We start from the raw sequence: 24,432 nt of genomic DNA, 5'->3' as shown, positions 1-24,432 counted from the left end.
ATCTGCATTCGGATCGGGGATGGTTTCCCCCGCATCTGGCGCATTGGTAGTTGGCTTTGCGGCCCCGTTGGTCCCGTTGCTCACGTTCTGACCGGAGCCTGTGGACTTCTTCTTCCTCACTGTCTGAGGATGACTCAACGTCCTTGTGATGGGCGGTTGATGTGTACTTGTCTGAAAGTTTCCCAGCATCGTTGGTGGGTTGGTGGTTGGTCCCGCTGGTTCAACGCATTCGTGCTGCCGATTTACGAGTGGCTTCAGCTGCTGTGGCGTCTGCTATGGCATCTGCAAGCGAGATGTCTCCCTTGGCCATAATCTTGCTCTGGATGGTTGGGTCTCTGAGGCCAAGGACGATGCGATCTCTCATGGCTTCTTCGAGGTTGGCGAAGCCACACAAACCACCCAGGTTCCTCAGGTCTGCCACAAAATCCGCAACACCCTCACCCTCACATTGGTCCCTCTGGTAGAATTCATGCCTGCGAATGAGAGTTGGCACGGCTGGGGCGTAATGGTTGCACAGGATGGGAGCAAGGGTGTCCCAATCCATGGTTTTAAGTTCAGCTGGCTTGGCTAAGGCTTTAGCCATCTTAAAAATGGCTGGTCCACAATGGGTTAGAAAAATGGCTCGTTTCTTGCTGGGCGTGGCCTCTTTGAGGTTGTTGGACTCCAGGAACATTTGAAATCTGTCCATGTATGAGTCCCAATCTTCGCTAGCTGGATCGAATGGTGCGGGTGGTATAGCGCTGCTGGTCATGTCACCGCCGTTGCACTCTGTCAGCCACGTGCTCCTTCGGCTAGCTCAATTTAATAGCTTCTGTTGCCTCCGCATCCCATCCTCGTCGCCAGTGTTAAATCTGGGAGGATGGTTCAAGAACGGAGGCAAGACTCAGATAGTAACTAAAGCTCTTTATTTGTGACTTCAGATCTGAGCAACTAACCCCAGCCGCAGCAGCCCCTTATATAGGGATGGCTGCAGCTAGGCAGCCAATGAAGGCGATTTGAGTTTGCCGCTCTTGGCAGGGCCAATCGCGGCAGCCCGTTTACTGGCCAATCTCATCAGTCTATGGCGACCAATCACGATCGGCTTTCAGCGGGCCAATCAGATTTGCAGGCTACGAGCCTGCTAGTCCGGAACAGTATGGTATCAAAAACCACTGAAAGATTTAGAAGAATCTACAGGTTTACTGTTCTTATAGTATAGATCTACAAAATAACCCTAGCCAACTGTGTGATAATTCTAGATTTGAACTGAAATTAAAAAGGATTTACTGTAAGTAACATATTTCATCTCTCAAATTACAGTGACACATTCCATTAGTTTGGCTACTGGATATTTGTCAATAGTTACTAAAGATCAGATGGGATTGTTAAACAAGGATTCCAATTCTGTCTCCTTTACAAGGGTGGGGACTTCTGCCTGTGAAAGATAACTATTAATCATCTCAGAAACCCTGGAGATTCCTACTATGTAATTATAAGATGAGATATCTAAAGATTATTTCCTTCTTTAAGTGGCATCTTACAAAACAGGCTCAGATGACCACTTTGAAACTTGTTTTTGGACTGTACCTACCGTGTTTCTCCAACAATACGGCCTCCCGCAATAGGAAGTCCCAGCATGTTTTATAGGCATTAAATCAAATTAAGCCCCTCCCCCCAAATTAAGGCCTATATTAAACATGTGAAATGGGGGGAATGGCGGGGGGGGGGGTTGCCATTAGGAAGTACAGTGATTTCTGTTTTAGACCTGAATATCAGTGTTTCATATCCGTTCTAATGCTGTTGTTTTTACTGAGTCCTCTCCAGTAATCACTGCATTGCAAATTTCTTCAGATAAAATGAAACAGTGGATTCTCATGTTATCCCTGTGAATGACTTTCTAATGAATTTTCTTACATTTCTCTTCTTGATTATTATTATTTTCTTGATTGTTATTTATTGTTTATTATTTATAAATAATATAAAGTTTATTATTTATTATTTATTTATTTATTATTATTGTTTATTATTATTATTATACATTTCTTGATTATTCAAATGCTTATTTTTGATTACCAAATTAAATATTTTGAAGCAAAAAGATAACTGGCAAACTACAGAAAATACTGTTGTGTTCACAAATCATGACCTTAAATCAAGTGAATATGTGTGATTTTGCAGAGAATTAAAAATTTCTGGGTTACATGTATACATGATATATGTGTGTGGAAACTCCCATTTTTAAAATTCCATTTTGAAATTCCATTCAATACTAAATACAGTATATTGCACATTACAATAAACATATTGTACAGAACAAAAGGGTTTGTAACACACTTAGCCATGAAAAAATATTTTTTAAAAAAATATATATTCAATAGTGAAAAATAACTGTAATGTCAACATAATATTTAAACAAATCTTCAGAAAATTATTTATGCTTTATTATGGAATACCACAATGTGAATAAATATATGTGAATTCTATGAAGTAGGTAGAGCCTTTGGAATACCAAGAACACTTGTGTCATGAGTTATCAAGGGCTATCTCAAGAAATCATATTACAGAAAAAATACTCAAGTGTGAAATCGCATGACATTTTCCCTGATCCAAAGTTCATAACACCACGGTTAAAACAAGAATGCCTGAGAAATTCAATTTCTTTGATTCCTGATACAATTTGTTAGCAACATCCACCCCATTCCCTTTTCTGAAAGACAGTATTTCTCAAATATATGCATTATACAGTATACCTAAACATGCTTCTAAGTGTTCATTTTAAAATGACTACGCAGTACCTTGGGAATGTTGGGAATGAAAAACCAATTTCAAAGCAAGCATTTACATATTATTGAAACATGGATGTGCATGCATATTTATTTTTCCAAATAAGAGATGCATGGAAAAATAGAACCTAATAGGATTATGAATGAAGGTCTGCAAGTATGACACAGGAAATGTGTTCATCCTTTCACATTAAAATATAATTTTGCTTTTGCATTTAGGGTGCAGTGTTAAGTTACCTCAGAGCATATAATGGAATTACATTTCACTTGCAGACAAAAAGATATAAAGGAAAAGAAACATAAAAACATAGAATAACAGAGTTGGAAAGGACCTTGGAGGTCTTCTAGAAAGAGATGCACATTCCAAATGTCTGGAACATGTTCTGATAGTGAGTTCCATGACCATTGCTTGTATGTTGAGGGGCAAAAAAATGCCTATGGGAACATATCAGATGATATATATCTGTAGGCATTTGCAGAAATTAAGATTGCATTAAAATGATGGTCTGAGTGCAGTGATACCATGACAAACAATTTGCCCCTGTGAACTTGCATCCCAAGTTTATACATTAAGGGTTCTGAACCATGCTAATAAAATGGGGATAATCTGATATAGTTTATTTTAGAGACAGCTAAAAAGGGGAAAATATCTATCCTTATGTTCTACCACTACAAGTTCAGTAGAACATCATGGGATAGAGCAGTGTACAAACTGCAAGTTCTTTCTACCTTATCCTGCTAAATTGCTCTTCCAGTTACTTTAAATAATTGCAAAATGCTTTTCCTGTTATTTAAAACATATAAAACCAAACAAAATACAGAACAATAAACACACCAAAGTCCACATGCAATTAAAACGACTGCATTAAAAGACATAATGATTCAAAGGGAGTGAAATATAATAAAAATAAGTTACAATATTCACTAGCTCAACTTCCAGAATGCTGCTTATGATAATAAAAAGGACCATAATGATGATTTATCTTACAGGTCTGTGATAGACTTCATTAATTAAGATCTTTAGGAAGAATAATTTCTATATTCTGTACATATATCTGCCAAGAGCTCAACAATTATCTTACTCCAAATTCTGGGAGAAGAGGCAGCTTTTTCAGAGATTTCTGGAACACCTTAGGTCAGAATCATGCATATTTCTAGAGGAATGCCAAAAGGCCAGCATTGTGACAGAGAAGAGAAAGATGAAGAGAAAAAATATTTACAATTGCACTAGATAACATTAAGATTGATAAAATAGAAATTGGATAATTAAATAAAACAAATAAATTAACATTTGTTAATATTACTTGTTAATTTCACCTTCTAATACAATTTGTAAAGTTAATGGCTTGGAAAACTGCATTTTGAACTTGTTTTTACCTGGGATTGATTCATTGGTCTTCTATCAGTGAGCTTGTGGAGAACTTGTGGATGTAAGTTTGAGATTCAAAATGCTTGTGTGGTTTTATGTTATATTGCACTGCATTATATCTATACTATTTCTCTATAGTTCCCGTGAAATCTTCATGTGGTGAGAGAGAATAAATGGGAACTCAGGAGGGAAGGATGCACCACAAAGTAAAATGCAATTCATAACGTTCACTGAATTCTTCTTCAACTTTGAAGGTAATTTCCAAACAATAATAATGGAGTGAATTGTCTTTCTTTTTTAAACAAGAGTTACAGCACACAAGAAATCCTAGCAGGACTACAGAGTTCATGCATTCTAGAAAATAAAGAAAGAAAAGGGGCATACTTGTCTTTTTGAAGTGGAAATTAAACTCAGGGACTTCTCTCCTTTTAATAAGTAAATAATTGTGTTTTTCCTTGTGGTCAGGAAGAAGTGAAGGTTTTAAAAGGTATTTCTGAGCTCTGCTCAGTTCTAGTCTCTTAAGGATGTTTTATAACAGGATCTCACAGGATTCTATATAATCCTTAGATAGCGGCATGATAACAGCTAGAATTTCAAAAGGATGGACAAAAATATTTAACACACTTCAAATCCAGTCTCTCACAAGGGGGACAAAATCTCCTAGATCTAAAAACAAGGTTGTGTGTGTGTTTTAGATTTGTGAAACATTATTTTCCTTTGAGAAAGGAAGAAAGACTGATGTTAAAATGTGTACAAATAAACATTGAGGGATGCTCTTCTTGTATTAGTGCACTATTTCCATCTCCTCCTCCTCCTCCTCCTCCTCCCCTTCCTTGAAAGAAAATGGAGTTTCCATCCCTAGTAAACTGCACAGTCTATAGTACAGTACTATTAGTAAAAACCACAGGTCCTCAAAGGCTCATTCTTTAGAAAATGCAACCATATGTACTCACAGATATTTAAAAAATACTACAGATAACAAATACTCACAAATAAGCCCATCATGGATTAGCTAATCCTTGAAATTTTAACCAAAATATCATTAAAAGGTATCACTTGCATATAAGACAATTGCACGTTCATATGTTTTAATTATCACAATGGGCATGATTGTTTGCTGAGGGAGAAGACTGAAGAATAGGAGGCAAATTCTTTTTTGGACAATGTTTTTCAGATCCACATCTCACTCACAAGCAACTATTAGTTAAAAAGTAGTCACAAAATGCAATATCACAAATCCACTTAATCATGAGGCAGCCAAAAATTAGAAGAAAAATGCCAACAACTGAGGGAGAACTGAGAAGCAGCTTCTAGGAAAAAGCAAAAAATGAGCAAGTTTTTCAGGCTTTGCCCAGAAGGCTCTTTAATGACTGAGCAGCTGCATTACTATGAAAGTTGATTTATCAGCCCAATCTTATTCATTCATTGTCATATGCACAAATGCATGAATACAAATGTGCCATTCATAGGTTAAACTGATCAATTTTGTTTATGCTGGTACTCAATTAAAAGACAGAGATAAGCATAGATAATGCCAAGCTCACAATACAGGCATAATTATGCATAAATTGCTAAATTGCTATATTTTTCTGCCATGGCCTTCATACCGAAATGCTTCATGGATTTATGTTATTTTATGGATTCATGGTATTTTAATATTCATGTTATATGCATTGCGTATTTTCATCAGTGTGATTTATAAAGCTGCTCTGTACCCTGTAAATTAAGCATGGGTTTCCTACTAAATACTTTATAACATATTTTTCATATTTCAGGCCCAAAGGTGGGAAAAAAGCTTCTTCATCTGTGAAAAAAAATACCCCAAAGTTCCTGCTTATTTGTGACACATATAGGCATTGCCTAACCTTGAAGGGATTTTAGGCAGTTAAGAACAGGGGTGTCAAACTCAATTTCATTGAGGTTTATGTTTGACCTTGAGGGGCTGGGTGGGCATGGCCAGGGTGGGGGTGACCAGCTCAACATCACTCATTTCAGGGGCACCTGTGGCAGCCCAAGCAGTCTGTCAGTGAAAATGGGCTCCCAAGCTCCATTTTTGGCTATGATGGCCTCTTGCAATCCTCTGCCAGTGAAAATGGAGTTCAGGAGGGTCTCACTCCATTTTCACTAGTAGAGGCACTGCAGCCTGGTCCAGGGCAGCACCGCAGGCCAGATTTAAGTACCCCATGGGCCAGATTTGGCCTGCAGACCTTCAGTTTGACACCTCTGGAATAGAATAACAGAGTTGGAAGGGATCTTGGAGGTTTTCTAGTCCAACCCCTACTTAGGCAGGAAACCCTCTACCATGTCAGACAAATGGTTACCCAATTTCTTCTTAAAATTTTCTGATGTTGGAGCATTTACAACTTCCGAAGGCAAGTTGTTCCATTGATTAATTGTTCTAATTGTCAGGAAATTTCTTCTTAGTTCTAGGTTACGTATCTCCTTTCCATTCATTGCTTCTTGTCCTGGCCTCATATGCTTTGGAGAATAGCTTGACTCCCTCTTCTTTGTGGCAGCCCCTGAGATATTGGAACAGTGCTATCATGTCACTCCTAATCCTTCTTTTCATCAGGCTAGATATACCCAATTTCAGCAACAGTTCTTTATATATTTTAGCCTCCCTAATCATCTTTCTTGCACTTCTCTGCACTCTTTCTAGAGTTTCAACATCTTTTTTACATCATGGTGATCAAAACTGGGTGCAGTATTCCAAGTATAGCCTTACCAGGGCATTATAAAGTGGTATTAACCAGAGATGGTATTCAGCAGGTTCTGACCAGTTCTGGAGAACCAGTAAGGGAAATTTTGAGTGGTTCAGAGAACTGGCAAATACCACCTCTGACTGGAGATTTTACAGTATCCTTCCCATGCCACGCCCAACAAACCACACCCACAGAACCATTAGTAAAAAAAATTGAATCCTACCACTGATTCAACACTTCATGCAATCTTGATTCTATCCCTCTGTTTGTGCAGTCTAGAACTGTGTTGGGTTTTTTGGCAGCTGCAGCACACTGCTGGCTCATATTAAAATGATTGTCCACTAGGACTCCAAGATCCTTCTCACAGTTACTACTATTGAGCAAGGTACCACATATACTGTATCTGTGCATGTTGTTTTTCTTGCCTAAACGTAGAACCTTATTTTTTTCACCATTTAATTTCATTTTTGTTAGACAGCGCCCAATGTTCAAGTCTGTCAAGATCCTTCTGTATCTTAAGCCTATCTTCTGGAGTGTTGGCTATTCCTGCCAGCTTGGTGTCATCTGCAAATTTGATGAGTTCCCCATCTATCCCCTTGTCAAAATCATTGGTGAAGATTTTGAAGAGTATTGGGCCTAAAACAGAACCTTGGGGTACCCCATTGCATACTTCCCTCCATTTAAATGCAGTTCCATTGAGGACTACAGATTGAGTGCAGTTGGTCAGCCAGTTATAAATCCATCTGGTGGTGATCTGTCTAACTAACATTTTTCTATCTTATCAAGTAGTAGCTTAAGGTTTACTTTATCAAATGCCTTTGTGAAATCCAAATAAATTATATCCACATTCCTCTGGTCCACTAATTTTGTCACTTTGTCAAAGAATTCAATAAAATTTGTCTGGCATAATCTGTTTATATAACAGTTTATAATAAAATACAATATATACATTAGGCAATATAAAACTATAGAGCTATAAAATAAAACTGATTCTGTTGTTCATTACTTCCTAATGAATCCCTAAATACTCTCTAGAGTGGCTTTTCAATATTTGGAAGGTCACTTAACCTATTTGCATTGTACCCTTTTAGTGAGCACCAGTGAAGATATTTTAATGAATGGGATATGTGGAGTTGTTGAATATCAAATGCCTGGCTCCAATAGCAAATTCTAATTGGGTACCTTTACTAAGAAAAAGTATGTGGTGGGGACGTGGTGGCTCAGTGGTTAACACTGAGCTTGTTGATCAGAAAGTTCAGCATTTTGGTGGTTTGAATTCCTAGTGCCCTGTAACGGAGTGAACTTCCATTACTTGTCCCAGCTTCTGCCAACCTAGCAATTTGAAAGCTTGTAAAAATGCAAGTAGAAAAATAGGGACCACTTTGGTGGGAAGGTAACAGCATTCTGTGCACCTTTGTCATTTAGTCATGCCAGCCACATGACCACAGAGACATCTTCAGACAGTTCTGGCTCTTTGGCTTTGAAATGGAGATGAGCCCCCTACAGCTGGAAATGACTAGCATGTATGTGCGAGGGTAACTTTTACCTTTACCTTACTAAGAAAAAAATGTTTTCTAGATTGGTTGGTCAAGGAAATTTAATGGAAGATTTTCAGACTGGAAATTTGTCAATCAACTCAGCTCATCAACACACCAGTTCTCCCACCACTGATTTAGAATACATCCGTGAATTCAGGGATAAGCAGAATAGAGAATATGACTCTATTCATCTAAGTGCTTATGGGGCTCCAGGGAATAGATGGCCATGCTAATCTTCTTTTGCCTTTATCTTAATAACTCTTCATTGCTGCAGTGTTGGAGTTGAGCATGGCACCAGTATACTGTCTCACCATTAAGCAGACCCATCTAAAATATTGGGGTGGGGGGAGGCAAGAGAATTGTATTCATGCCTCATCACAAATTGTGAAGTCCATATTTCTCTATCACAGATTTTTTTTAATTAGCCAGCAGTATATTAGTTGGACCTTGAACTCCAGCAGTAAACATAACTGTGACATTCTTTTTCAGATTGTTGAAGATTCCCACAATCATTCATGGCATGAAGATATGGAATATTGTGCAGAAATCAATGAACACCAGTAGAAACTCAATCCACCTGAATTAGAATTGATGCCACATTTTTAGACGCAATATAGAGGCAAAGTAGCCTGTTTTCTCTAATGTTTTAATTCACAGGATAGCAATTCTCAAGAGCTTCCTCATTCAGTTTTGTAAGCTACAAAGAAGGAAGCAAACATTATTTTTAATATATGATATTTTACATTTTCTTTTCTCCCTTTAAAACATCCAGAATCTGACCTTTGAACTTACTTGCTTCTTGCTTCTGTCTATAGTGAATTTTTCTCTCTCTTAACACTGCCATTTTTTTATAAGACAACTGCAAGGCAGTATATATAGAAAGAGTATATATAGTATAAACCCACAAAATAATCTTGTTTTATCATCATCAAAATGGGTCATGGTTTATTTAAAACCATGAAAGAATCCATAAGAATCAAAAAAGACTATAGGATGACAAGTGAAAAGTACTATAGCTGAGCCAGGCAAATGATTCTCCAAAATTCTCCATAATAATATGGAACAGCTGAGATATAGGGAAGATGTATAGATATTGCAGCAAGTATGTATAATTGTGCTATTATGAATATAGACATGTAGTCATGTAGTCTATGCCAGGCAATAATTAGCTGGGGTAAAGCTGATTTACAGTCTCCTATGAAGAAGCTTATATGTCATTTTTTTCTTATAAATAGAAGGAAAAGGAAAACAACAAGAAGAAAGCATACTCTGAGTTTTCATTATTATTATTTTGTCAATAATGGCCCATTGCACAACCAGCCAGATGTTCAGACTGGTTGCAATTATTCTTAGTCACATAATCAGCCAGATGTTTAGACTGGATCTAGCATTTGTATCCTCCTATTGAGTCCTTCTTCAGGACCCGGGATAGGCAGATGTTGATTAATAATATTTAAAGTATTAATACTATGAATCTTATTTATATTATTATTAGTAATAATAGTAAATAATAATAGTAAAAGTATTGCAGGATGTAAGCTACTGTATTCCAAGTAAAGCTGCCTTTTGCAATTGACTGATAGTGACATTGTCAATGACAATGGTGTTTAAGTAGTGCTCCAAATATTTTGAGGTTGCACCCAAAGTGCCTCTTACTATTGATAGTTTATTTGTTGTTGTTTTTGCCACAGTCATTCTACTTCTATTTGTAGGTCTTTATATTTTATTATTTTCTCTCGTTCTTTTTCTTCTATTCTTTAGGCTGGATTTGGTATATTCAGTACTCAGACTATACTCTGTTTAGTCCTTCCTAAGAACCTTGGATAGGCAGATGTTATTGTTTAATATTATTATTATGGATTCAGATGCTCCTTATTGGTCAGGAGGCTAATTACTCAACTTCCCACTTATTTACAAAATGTTCTTTATTTTTCTAAACTAGACAATTGACATCACAATCCAAACACACACACACACACACACATTTTCATACAGTGGATTTGGAATGCATATAGGTTTTACAATCTTTTCAAGTTATAAGTAAAAAGAACTCAGTGAAGTAGATAAGCTTGGAAGACAGATTGATCTATAGCAAAATTTAAAATTTATGGCCCTTAGGATAATTTCATATTGAAGATAATTTTAAACTTGCTGAAAAGCATTAGTTCAGACTTTGCTTTAGTTATCCTGGAGCTTGGAGAAAGAGAGGGGAGGGAGGGAGGGTGAGAGAGAGAAGGGGTAGAGAGGAAGTCAGAGAAAGTAGGTGTCTCTATCCACTCCTGGTTCTTACCACTTTTATAACACCACTTTTAACGCTTCACTACACATCACATATTCCCAGAACATGTAGGGGGGAAAATGACTGATCAATGCAGGTTGAGTTTCAACTCGCAGACAATTCCCACTTGCCTCTGCCATAAGTTGTAAGGTATACTACAATGCACATTTATAAAGCATCTTCTGCCAGAAGCATTTGTGAAGTCACAACTACTGGAAAATAAATCACAAAGCTAAATAGGACTATCTGAAATGCTCCAGAGAACAAGCCTGTCTTCAAACAGGGTCTTGAAGTGGCAGAAAATTCAACAGCCTGAGGTGAAAAAAAGTTGTTTTTTTGTCCATATTTATAAACTGTTGTAAATCAACAAGAGAGGAATGCCTGGATTACAAGCAGAGGAAGATCACATTCAGTTTAAAGCTAGGGATGTGTGCATTCCCATGTGATGGAGTATACCTTTAAACATAATTTCAGCATAATGGTACTTGGGTTATTTGAAAAGCATGAGAATGACATGAGAATAGCAGAAATCAATGTTGCAATTCTGTCACTGTGTGTTTGAGAATCTGTGTGTCATTGTGTATTTGAGAATGTGCGTACGTTTGGTTTGTTTGCATGCTCACCAGTTTGGGAATACAAGTCAGTGAATAATCTAGTGCTTTTTCAGTTCTACACTTGATACCATATATTTATAATATATGGTAAGAAATTTAGAAATGAATATATTCAAGGCATCAGTTCCCAGATGCAGCCAAAAGATGAACAATTGCCTTCGGGTTGTGGTTAGCTTGATATAGACCTTCTAGGAACTTTCATTTTCCAATAAGAATTTCTTAATTCATCAAATTCCATTACACAAGCTAAATTGTGTGATGGATAGAGAGTCAGATTGATGTAACTGCAAGTATAACCTATTGTTCAAAGGGGATTTTTCATTCTGTTTTTTTAATTCCAGATTTTTATTTAAACATCTAGAAAATAAATTCACAAATGTGAACACCCTAAGGTGTTCTTCAAAAATGCTTCAAAAACTTCATTGTAACAAAGAGAAGAGTGGGGGAACCTCAGTATTCAAAGTAGTTATTTTTAAATATAATGAAATATAAAGTAATTTAGGTAAGAGTTTCACCCTAGCTACATCTATTTTTTTAAGAGTATGAGATTCCATTCAAGGACTATGTATGTCCCTTGTCCAATTCATCCAGAGTAGAGGGCAATGGTGATGATAGAGTCACAAATGTTCAAACACCAAATGTAATGTCTTTGGTACTTCTTGCCAAAGATTTTTTAAAATACTGTTCTCATCATTCCTGCATTTCAAATACATCTTTGTCTCTAAGATAAGCAAATGGAACAGAATCAAATTTAAGCTGAAATGTGGGGTAAGTGGGGGTAAGAGACATTCCCCATTTTTAATGTTGTCAATGGCCAGTATTTTTTTTTTCTGTTTTAAGGAAAACTTTCCATTCCCTATGAGGTTATAAATCTAACATTCAGAGTAGCTATTTTATGATATATTTGGCTATATTTTGATATATTTGGTTCCAGTTCTTGGCATATCTAAATAGCATTGGCTTCCGGCATGTTTCTAAGTGTAATTCAAGGTGCTGGCTGTCACCTTTAAGTACTTCATGGCTTGGGACTGAGTTACTAATGGAACTGTTTCTCACCAATTGTTTCTGCCCATCTTAAGCTACTAAGCAAGAAAAGCATGTTCTGGATGCCATTGACTTGGAAGGGGCAATTAGCGGGACCCAAAAAGTATTTTTTTGCCATAGCATCACCCTTTTGAACATCATCTCCCCTAAAACTACATTGGCCTCATCCCTCTTGGCCATTCATAAGGCAGGATTGGGCATGTTTAGAGCAATCTTCAAATTGCATGAATTATAGGTTAGACTATGTATTTTCATTTCTGACTTTTACATTGTGTATTTTAAGTATTTTATGTCAACTCATAAAACATTTTGTATACATGTTTATAGTTGTCAACAGAAAGAAGGGGGGAGTTTCAAAAAGCAGGCAGGAGTATGGAATCAAAAATACATTCCATTTATATTTTCTTCAAAGACTGATTAGATGACTGAAACTTTTGCCATACAAAAAACTAATTGGAGAGCATGATTGATGACTCTTGGCTATGGACGTGTTTTGTTGCATGATACAACCAGGGGCGGGGGGAAGCAGGATCAAGGGTGACAGTGAATTATGTATCTCAGAGTTGGCTACGCCCAGGCAAATGCAGGAATGTTTAATTTCTAATAAATCTTCTTTAGTTTTGGGAGTGTGGCTCGAGGAGCAACTGCCGGAATTCTGACATTTTATTTGTTTTGTTATAAGATACTTATAGTAATGTTAAGGTGTAATGGGTAACTATATAGATCAAATTCATTCATAAATAAGGCTGGGAAGAAGGTTTGTTTTGTTTTGTTAGTAATCCTTTCCTTCACCACTGTTGCACCCACCCCAGAGTATGACAGCAGCAACAACCTTACTGAACACCTGAAGCATACCCTTTAGATAGGATCTGCATCAGCCCAAGTCACCATATGCACCCCTTATCACCCACACTCAGGGCATTCCATTCCCACCCATTCTCACCTTTTCTACACTACTACTGCTCCTGTATATACCCCATGACATGATGGTCTTCATACTCCAGCTTATTTCTTCTTGCAGTACTGCATCTGTGAAAAAGATATTTGGTATCCACAACAACAAAAAAGTGTTCTTGCCAATTATTTAATAAATTCATTCATTGCCTTCAAAGGAAGAAGATGAAACTTTTACTTCTTATAAAGAAATTACTTCTGCAAATTTTGAGAACCTCACTTACCCCTATACAGGAGTGAAATTCACAATTTTTCCCTACCAGCTCTATGGGCATGGCTGTGGGCGTGACTTGGAATAATAGTAATAGCAACTAGGGGCAATTGAGGTGATTTTTTACCAATTTAAATAATCCCTACCACCTCTCTCGAGGTGGGCTGAGGTGGTTGAATTAACCCCTTCCCCTATATTGTTATTTTACCACACACAAAAAAAAAGTGTTATATATATGGTCAAATGTTGATATTTAGCTTATTGGTGCAGTGGTTAGAATGCAATATTGCAAGCTAAACCTTCTGACTCCTGATTGCCAATAGTTCGGCAGTTTGAATCTCACCAGCTCAAGGTTGATTCAGCCTTCCATCCTTCTGAGATTGGTAAAATGAGGACCCAGATTGTTGGGGGCAATATACTGACTCTGTAAACCACTTAGAGAGGACTGTAAAGCACTGTGAAAAGGTATATAAGTCTAAGTACTATTGCTACTATTGTATATTTATTGTACATGGGAATGCGATGGTTCAGAGGTTAAAGATGCTGAGCTTGTCAGCTAGAGAATTGACAGCCCAGGTTCGAGACCTGAGTTCTGTGCAATGGAGTGAGCTCCCGTTATTTACCATAGCTCCTGCCCACCTAGCAGTTCCAAAGTATACAAATGCAAGTAGATTAATAGGTACCACTTTGATGGGAAGGAAACAGCATTCTATGCACCTTTGGCATATAGCCATTCTTGCCACTTGACCATGGGAATTGTCTTTGGACAATGCTGTCCCTCAGCCAAGAAATGGAGGTGAGCCCCATGCTCTACAGTTGGACACGATTGACAGGGAAACCTTCACTTGTATATTATTGTATAAAAAAAGTATGCCTATTTATTGTGTGCCCTTACTGGCAAAAGCCATTCAGAATCACACCATTTCCTGCTTAACCAATGATTTTTTTAAATGAATTTATACTTAAGCCACAGTATGCAAAACATGATTTCACCTCAAATCTACGGCATCTCTCAAAATTTTTGCTCAAAGATGTTCTAGTTTCTCTGATGAAGTCAGATCGTTAGGGTTAAAATAATGCTTTAATAAAATGAAACATTTTTGTTTTCCCGTCTCAACAGTTTAAAGTTTAAACTGTTTAAATCTCAGTTTAAAGTTTAAACTCAGATTAACTAGTGAATGACAGGCATGAATTTTATGTGTAAATTCACACATTAGCCACCCTCATACATATGAATTATAGAAGCCAGAGGGAGGACTTAAGTTATCTTAACTGATATTCTACTTTGCAAGATATTATGAGCACTAGTTTAATGAGTAACTGTTTCCACACCAGGGCAAGTCAAGGTGATACCCATTATGGTTATGATCAATTGCATAAATAAGAAATATGATTCAGTCATTGCTATGCATAGTAGGCTAGCCTTGGATATTTTTATGACAAAATACAAATTGACAAGAGTTGGGGGGGGGATAAAAACCTATCCCTTTTTATATGTATTTATTTATTTATAAAATTTATCAGCCCCCATCTTACTACAGTCTGGGCAGTTTTCAGAGTAGAATGTTGATGGATTCTTGATAAACTACAAAATAATGTTTTGGTTTTATTTCCTAACAAATTGTTAGAAAGATGGAGACAGAAACATTTGTTGCTTATTTACTTGCTTAATTGTCTATACTAAATTGATAGAATTCTTTATTAAGCCACATATTGACCTGATCATTCTTGCCATTAATTTTGCTGTGAGCTTTACACCTAGACTCAGAGGAATTTACAAACAGAAATGACATCTTTCCAGCAAACATTTCCTGCCTATAACAATGTGTGTGTGTGTGTGTGTGTGTGTGTGTGTGTGTGTGTGTGTGTGTGTGTGTTTACAGGTAGTCCTCAACCTACAACCACAATTGAGCCCCAACATTCTGGGGCTTTCAGCCCCAAGTGAAACAGTTGTTAAGTGGGTTTTGCCCCATTCTACAACCTTTCTTGCTCAATTATTAAGTGAATTACTGCAGTTGATAAGTTAGTAACCTGGTTGTTAAACAAATCTCGCTTTCCCATTGACTTTGCTTGTCAGAAGATCATAAAAGGTGAAGACATGACCTTGAGACATGCAACGGTCATAAATATGAACCAGGTGTCAAGCATCTAAATTTGATCACATGATCCTGGGGTTGTTGCAAAGGTTATAATTGTGAAAAATAGTCATAAGTTACTTTGTCAGTGTTGTTGTAACTTTAAATGTCACTATACAAATTGTAAGTAGAGGACTACTTGTATGCATAAATGCATAAATGAAGCCACACACCCCCCCTCGGCTTGCTTTGGACTGTTCATTTCAAAAATCTACTATATAGCCTTTGCTGGGACACATCCAGTGAAGAAATGTCCAATCAACATATCTCTAGCAAATTTATTCTGCCATTCTATTAATTTAATTCTACCATTAAACTGCTGTTAGCATTAGGTAGGTTCCTCCCCAGCATCTAACTAGAATTAGCCTTTCTGCAACTTAAAACTATTAGTTCTGAATTCTGGACTGCTAGGTCTTAATTTGCTTCTGTATTCTCCAGGTATGTAAAATGTCCTATCAAATCCCTTATCAATCTTCTCTTCTTAAGGCTAAGAATACCCAGTTCTCTCAGACTTCCCGTAAAACATATTGATCCCCTCAAAGACCCCACAGCTCTTCTATGAAGCTTTTCCACTCTCTTTGAATACTCCATGAGGTATGTCTAACCAGCACAGAATAAAGTGGAGTTATTATAATATCTAGGAACTATAATATCTATTGACATAATGCAAAGTTGCAATTGTGCAACTTTGCAATAGCCACATTGAACTAAGAGCCGCATTGAACTAATTCATAGTCATCAAATAAAATTGTTTTCACTTATGCTGTTACCAAGTCAGGTACTTCCCCCACTTTCTACATCCATGTATTAGCCTCCATTAAATTTTATTCTGTTATTTTCAGCTCACTATTCTAATCCATCAAAATTATATTATCTCAGGGGTTGCCACAAAGAAGAGAGAGTCAAGCTATTCTCCAAAGCACCTGAGGGCAGGACAAGAAGCAATGAGTGGAAACCAATCGAGGAGAGAAACAGCCTAGAACTAAGAAGAAATTTCCTGACAGAATGATTAACCAGTGGAACGACTTGCCTTCAGAAGTTGTGAATGCTCCAACACTGGAAATTTTTAAGAAGAGATTGGACAACCATTTGTCTGAAATGGTATAGGGTTTCCTGTCTGAGCAGGAGAGTTGGACTAGAAGACCTCCAAGGTCCCTTCCAACTCTGTTTCTATTCTATTCTATTCTATTCTATTCTATTCTATTCTATTCTATTCTATTCTATTCTATTCCATTCCATTCCATTCCATTCTATTTTGTGTTATTCACAACTTTGATGAACTTTTCCTTCACGTCTTTTCAAACTAATCAATGGAATTGTAGGTGAGGGTTTAATTTAAGCCAAATCCTGTGGCACTCTACTTGCTGCTCTCTCCAATTTGCTAAGGAAGTACTAATGAGTGCTCTTTGAGCTCAGTTTTCATAACACTTGCAAATCTGTGCAATGGCAATACTATCTAGCCCCACGTGTACCTAGTTTGCTAATCTCATAGAATACTTTGGTAAATTATAAGTCAAGACCTATGTGTTCCCTTGATTTGCTATGGAAGCTAATTCAGCTAATCACTTTGCTTTTAAGGTATTTAGAGATCAAGATATAAGGCCTACTCTATAAATTTCCTTGGTATTGATGAGAGACTGATGGTGTTACTTTACCCATTCTCCAATTTCTCAAGGATAATGAACTGAAGCTGAGCTAGACCATCAGCAGATTTCTTCAATACTCAATATAAGATACAACCATTTAGCCATGAAGATCTAAAATCATTCATTTATTTATTTATTTTATTTTATTCAGGTTCAATGGTTACAGTATTTGCCCTTCAGGTCTGATCTGAACTTTTGCTTATTCAACCAGTTACAGTATTCTCATCTTAGATATGATTGCTTCAAAAACAGAAGTTGAGCAAAAGTTTGGGTTTTCTTTGTTACCCTTTAATAATTTTCACTAAGTTACAGGTATACTGTTCTTTATACAGTTTACTTGTGTTTGTGGTTGGTGCTCACTACTAATTCACAGTTATTCTTTATTTCCATCACTTGTATTATTTATGCAGTATTTGAACAGAACCTAAACTTAAGAGAAACCAGGACAAATTGATACATTTTTTGCCTGCTTTTCCCAATAAATAGGCAAAACTAAATGATGTTTTATAGTCTTTTCTGGGCCAGGAATTGTTGTTTTATGTCAAACTCTTGTAAAGAGTTGTAAACTCTTGTATCTGAAGATCAGTACAATGTACTTTCATTTCCCCTCACAAAGTTGGATATATTTCAAGCATACATGCTTGATTTTACACCCTAATATGAATTGGGTTGACAACTAAGATTTTTGAAAAACATTTTCATGTCTATCTTAGATTACTATTTTTGACAACAATTAATATCAAATTGAATCCTCACCTACTATCAAATGATCCCTGACCCCTTCTACTATATGTTACAAACACAAAAACAACACAAACACTCACACAAATACATGCTTCATTGATGATGTGTAGTGAACTATGTATCACTATCTAATGAAATATTTTAATGGCCATACTTTTCCCCATTTGAAATTATTCATTTTTTTCTTAAGCAAAAATCTCCACATTTATCCTGGCAATCTTTACACAGCAATTTTAATTCATGATCAGAGTGGAGGATTGAAGTTAGTGTGAATATGTATTTAGAGTTCCAGATTTCATAACTATTACTCACTTTTTGGAAAATTTTATCTGTCTAAATTACGAAAGTGATATGTTGATGACAGTACCAATGATACATTATGCCATCACCATTTTTGAAAGATCTGGTTAGTCCCTCTACCCCACGGGTGTCAAACTCACAGAATCATGTTGCCATCATGTGATGTTTTACAATGTTTTTCCCACTTACGGAGCTGGGCTGTGTGTGGTCTGTACGTGATTTATCCGGCCAGTGGGCTGCCAGTTTGACACCCCTGCTCTACCGTATCCAGTTTGAGTATCCACCTGTTAAATCCAGCTTTTACTTTCTTCTCTTTACTGCCACCACTTAGATTGTCAATATCCATGCATGACCTGAAGCCTCCTTGACCAACAACACAATTTGAGAACATTTGCTTAGAATCTGTATAATTATACTGATTTTAAAACTTTTGGAAGATATCAATAATCTCAAAAAAATTCCTCTGTGTCTCTCTTATTATTTCTGTTTCAGTATTTAACCTGTGCCCTCTATATTCCAAATTTCAGTGTGGGCTAAAATCAAATTAAATTTGATAATAATCCTTATGCCTAAAAAAGCAGATGTTAGCAGAATTGACTAAAGGACATCAGTGTCACAAATGTCCATAGAGAGGAATTAACTATATAGAGTCCATAATTTATTACTGGAGAAAAATAGTTTTGTCACATAAAAAAGTCAAAAAATCCATGATAGACATGAAAAAGATAATAGCATTATTCATAAATGACTGAAAACTTTCTTACCAAGTCCATCTATTAATATTAAATTCAACAGAGGTCATAAATGACAAAACTGGTACAAATTTAATAAGTTTAAATTCCACTGATAGTCAATATGTGTATAGTAACTTATATTAAATTTAATTTAATTAACAAATAATTTGTTAATTTATTTAACAAATTTAATAATATTGCATACCTCATTCCTCTGCTTGCCAATATGTGTATAGTAACTTATGTTATGAATGATAGTTATACATGCACACATATATGCATATATATATTCTTATGCCATTTTTTTTTTAAAGTTTCAATCAAACTTTATTTACTTCATGCTCACAGATTCAAGCAGTCTGAAATAAATAACATTTATTTATCACTTGTTTTTATATGAGTGAATATTTACTTCTTCATTGTTCAATATATATTCTATTGGTATTTTAACAAATTAAAATAGGTTAATGATGTGTATGTTGTGTAACAACCTTAGAACCACTACAAACACAATCTAATCTGTAAAACACTTTTGAAAGAGGGGTCTATGAGTAGCAATTAAGCCTCCTGATTGATTTGATTGTTTTTTTTCAAAGCTAGTCTCCAGTTTGATTCATGAATCTGGCTTAAAGTGAATAATTCCTTAAAAGTGTTGCAGAGCTCAATGCCCAACCTTGAGAAACTGGCACTTTAACATATCCCTTCGTTTATTGACACATCTGGAATTAACAAGATTTCAAAATGATTTTAATCCAAATGAGACTAAGAGATGTTCTTGATTAATGAAAATGCTGATCAAGAAACGGCTAGCTGCAATGAGTGCCATTTTAGAAGAAAAACAAAACAAAACAAGATATTAATATGTATATTTCCCCCTCTGGTTTTCTTCAAATATTTAATGCCATATTTAGTACCCTGCAGTTTTCCTCTAGGCTCTGCTCTGGGTGACATCGAAGAGGAAGCACATTAGATCAAGAACGTATGAAAAAAACACTAATTTCTGAGCAGCTGCGCTTTGTACCACCTAAGACCAAAACCTGCTTTAAGAGAAAGAACATGCTGCTTTGCTAAAAAATCAATTTGCTGTGCTACCTCAATTAATTTTGAACTTCAGTTTTGGGAGATTTTCTTAGAAACACGTCCACAAGGAGCAGAGACAGTAACATTGTATAATTTTGTATAATTACCATGCACCATTCTTCCCCAATACTGGGCATTTTACAGTCCCCGGGCTATATTCAGCCCTTTGGCTGACCTTGTGTGGACCATATGAAATCAACCAGAAATTGCCTCAGGGAGCAGGAAAAACATTGAATTGGATCTGATTCTGCACAATCAGTGTGCACTCCTTCAATCATCTGCAATATCTGTCTCTCACCTGGAGCAACCTGAGGAGTTCAGGTGATGGAGTTTGAGGAAATCAAATCAGGTTACATTGGTCTGGCCCTCCACAACAGTCCCACTTTCTCATGTGGCCCCTTGGGAAAATGAATTGCCCTCCCCTATCTCAAAGAATTGATACTAATAGTGCATAATAAAAAAAGTCAAAGAGTTATTTGCATATATTGGCAAGCTATATCAATCAATGACTATTTAAAATTATTTTAAAAATATTTTAAATTCTTAGGTTCTAAAAACTTAAAAACAACAAAGAGTGCTTTTGTAACTAAGCAAAAGAAGAAATTCAAACACAAAGTCCAAGAATCTTTGCAACAATGATCACAACGATAATCTGTTCTTCCAATACAAACAGTTCCAATTTTTTAAACTTTTTTTTCTGCTCATTGACATTGTTGGAATGAAGTTTAGGCACGTGCATGTGCAGATTTTTACATTCAAAGCAAAGAGTGGGGTTCTCCTTTTTTCCAAGTCCTTAATGTACTACAGAATTTCAATGTTCAATATTTTTTGTACTGTAACCACAGCCTCAAGTTTTTAAGTCTAGATTATTTTAAAGAGTCTAAACCCCAAATGTCTTCAAAATACAAAATGGGTCCTAACGTTTCATCCCTGCTCAAAATTGGGACAACTTCTACATCAGTGATGTAGAAATAGAATTCTGGATCTGGTTTGTGGCCTGCTTCTACATTAAAATCCAGTTTTTCTTCTGTAAAAAGTCCCCTGCTTATTGATACTGGATGAAAACCATTTGAAAAAAAACCTGGTATAAAACATGTCAAGAGTTATAAAGAACAAAACTGTTATTAAAATAAAATCTCATATATATAAACAATAACTCAAACAGCTTTTGAAATTTATTATCACTTTGCTGGTGTATGATTAAGCTGTCACTCAGAAGGCCCATTCATAAGCCACTGTAGTCAAAATTAGTTATGTTACAAGATATTCTTCAGTGTTTTTGAATATTTAACTTGAGTGTAGAACAAGCTTGAAATGTCAGTTGAAGACTTATTTTAACCTTTCTGGTAATGAAACAACAGGTTTCCTCATTTCAGATTTCCCATGATATATTTAAGTAATCAATGATGAAATGCCCCATATAACTTGAAACTAATCTGTCAAGAACTTCAAGGTGTTGTCCTATTGCTGAAAGATGTAACAATATCTTCTTTGAGAATATTTTTCCAGCTTTGGTTTTCATTGGACAGCCCAAGAGCTCTATCAAGCCTGAAAATATTTTAATAAGGCTCCATGTCTCATGAAAGTTCATTATAGCAAAAGATCTAGCTGAGTTCCAGTACATCTTGCTTAAACACATCAAAGGGCTCTGTTCCATGATCAGTATGGAGGAAGAATGTTTTAATCACTCTGATATCATCCTGACTTCTGAACATACATATTAAAATGAACTTTAAGGTCACATGAAGCTTCAAAGGAGTGCTTCATGTTGACAGAGCTTTGAATGAAACACTGCTCCAGACTTTACAAATAAAGAGTTACTCCTCTCATGTCCGAGACTTGACTACTTCAGAACTCCTCTCAAGATTCTCCTAAAGAGCTTGTGCTACAGAGGAAAGCTGAGTGCACTCTTAGCAAGGGCTAGGGAGAGAGTTGAGAACAATCTTATCCCAAAGCTATGGCCCAAAGTAATTTGAGGTTACTCAAATTACACAAATTGGAAGGTCTCTTTGCTTCTAACAAGTAATTTAAGTTGCTTAGAGAAGTTCCAGATGCCAATCTTCAGCTGCTGGTTTCCTACATATAAACCAGTTGGAAAGAAAGTCATCTCTGAAAATCTCTTTTGAATCTTCAAATCCTGTCTCTACTTTTGGTCAGGGGTGGTATTCTACTGGTTCGGCCTGGTTCAGCCAAAACAGTAGCTCTGAAGATCATCTGGGAGTGAATCAGTTCACTCTGAAGCTCAGCTGCCGGGCCCACCTGCCTGCCCTGGCTCCATACTGACCTTTATTTCCTGGTTTTGATGTTAAGCTGCATCATGCATCACAGCAGATTGCCACGTGTCAGCTGTTGAAGAGATAGGAGGAGTGCAGGAGAAGGTTAATAGGAAGCCATTGCATGCATGAAGTGCATGTTTGCCTCATGTGTATGCAAAGAACACCCACCAAGCCACACCCATCGAACCAGTGGTAAAACAATTTGAATCCCACCACTGTTTTTGGTCACATAATAACACATTATTCTGGGGCATCACCCTGTTTCTTTACCTCTCCAATCTATGTTGTGAAATCAAGCACCAACCCCTTTTTCCTTTCCCATGGCCTTTCAGGACAGATTTTAAAACATGTTTTGCAACTAAAAGGGAAAATTAGTAGAACACTTGTCAATCTCACCGAGGTCATTTTATTAAAAAGATTACCGTGTCATGGGTCTATTTTCAATCAATGAATCTATTGAACTCAGGAAACCTTTTCATATTCTGTAGATGAATTTGAAAAAAAAAGGGCTCTGGGGGTGTTGTAGAGGTCAGTCATCAGTGATCAAAGAAGCATCTCTCTATAATGTACAATACCCATCAGCCCAGAGTGAACATGTTTACCTACTGTGAAACAAAGCATAGCAGGTGAGATGGTTAACAGCACTCAAATCATCAAAAATTTAAAAATGGCACTTTTAATGGATACCATTAAAGATTCCCTTCTTGATGTTTGTGAGCAGACAAATTACATTATCATGCATTTATACCTTGAGAAATTAACATTGGGTCATAATCATGCTGGGCAAGCTGGTTGTGTTGATCAGTCCTTAGTCATATCATACAGACTTCCTAAATTATAGAGAAGAAACATACCCATGCATTCCTTACTGGTTCCTTTACCAGCTTTCAGGTTGGGATATCAGTTTGTTGTTATATATGTTGTTAGATACGATGAATTCCCCAGGATCAAAAAGACAAAATGCCATATAAGGTACTCCTTGTGAAGCAGTTTGTTTGGTTTATTTTTTTAGTTACAATTTTGCAAAGTAGAAAAATGTTGGCTTCTCTGAAAGTTTGACTGACAGAGATCATTCTGCAAACAGTATATAATTAAGAGAAAGAAACAAAGGAGGCTCCAGATTCCCCCTTCTCTTCTCCTAGCATAACAACCACAAAAAGATTGGAATGAAATAAAAGCAGTAAATCACTTATAACTCTAACTGCAGTGATGTTCAGTAATTAACTATTTTCATACTTGTAAAGCAATGATTATTCTGAAGCTTATATATCCAATGTGGCTCTTTTTTTCCTCAGCTCTCTAGCCCTTTTTAACCTCTGCCTGTCTGTGTATGAGACTGCATTTTATGCATGTTTGTGTGAAAGTACTATCTGCTTTCTTTCAGATCTTTTCTGACATTTTTTATTCCATGTGTCATGCATGGAGATATTTGTATAGGATGAAACCAGAAGAAATTACTCTCTATTTTATACAGCTTGGAGCAATCTGATTAGGTATATCTTCCTCTACAGAAAAATTAACATGAATTGGAGGTGGAACAATGACTGATGACTTCCTTTTACTGGTCTATGATAGAAAGCATCCTCACATATTGTATTACAGTGTGGTATGCTGGCCTGACAGCTGCAGACAAAAAGGCATTACAGAGGATGATGAGCATAGCACAAAAAATTATGGGCTGTCCCATGACAACATTGACAAAATCACCAGGACCCACTGCCTCAGCATAGTGAGGAAAATCCTCAGGGATGATTCACATCCTGCTCAGTACTTCTTTACTCTCCTACCATTGGGCAGAAGATATAGAAGCATAGCCAGCCAAATGAATAGGTTGAAAAATAGCTTTTATCTGTGGGCAGTCAGACTTCTGAATGCAACATAAACACTACAATTAGGTTTAATATGATAGACTTGCAGGGCCAACACCAAGGAGGCTCATTTCAATTTCATTGTACACATGTTGTGCATTGACAATAAATGTTTGTTTGTTTGTTTGATTGATTGATTGATTGAATATATTGTAATGTAATAATTTGGGTTAAAAG

This window comes from Pseudonaja textilis, chromosome 3, assembly GCF_049901715.1.
Source record: "Pseudonaja textilis isolate UNSWEBS1 chromosome 3, rPseTex1.2, whole genome shotgun sequence".
Taxonomy (NCBI): Eukaryota; Metazoa; Chordata; class Lepidosauria; order Squamata; family Elapidae; genus Pseudonaja; species Pseudonaja textilis.
Note: the sequence above shows the minus strand (reverse complement) of the source record.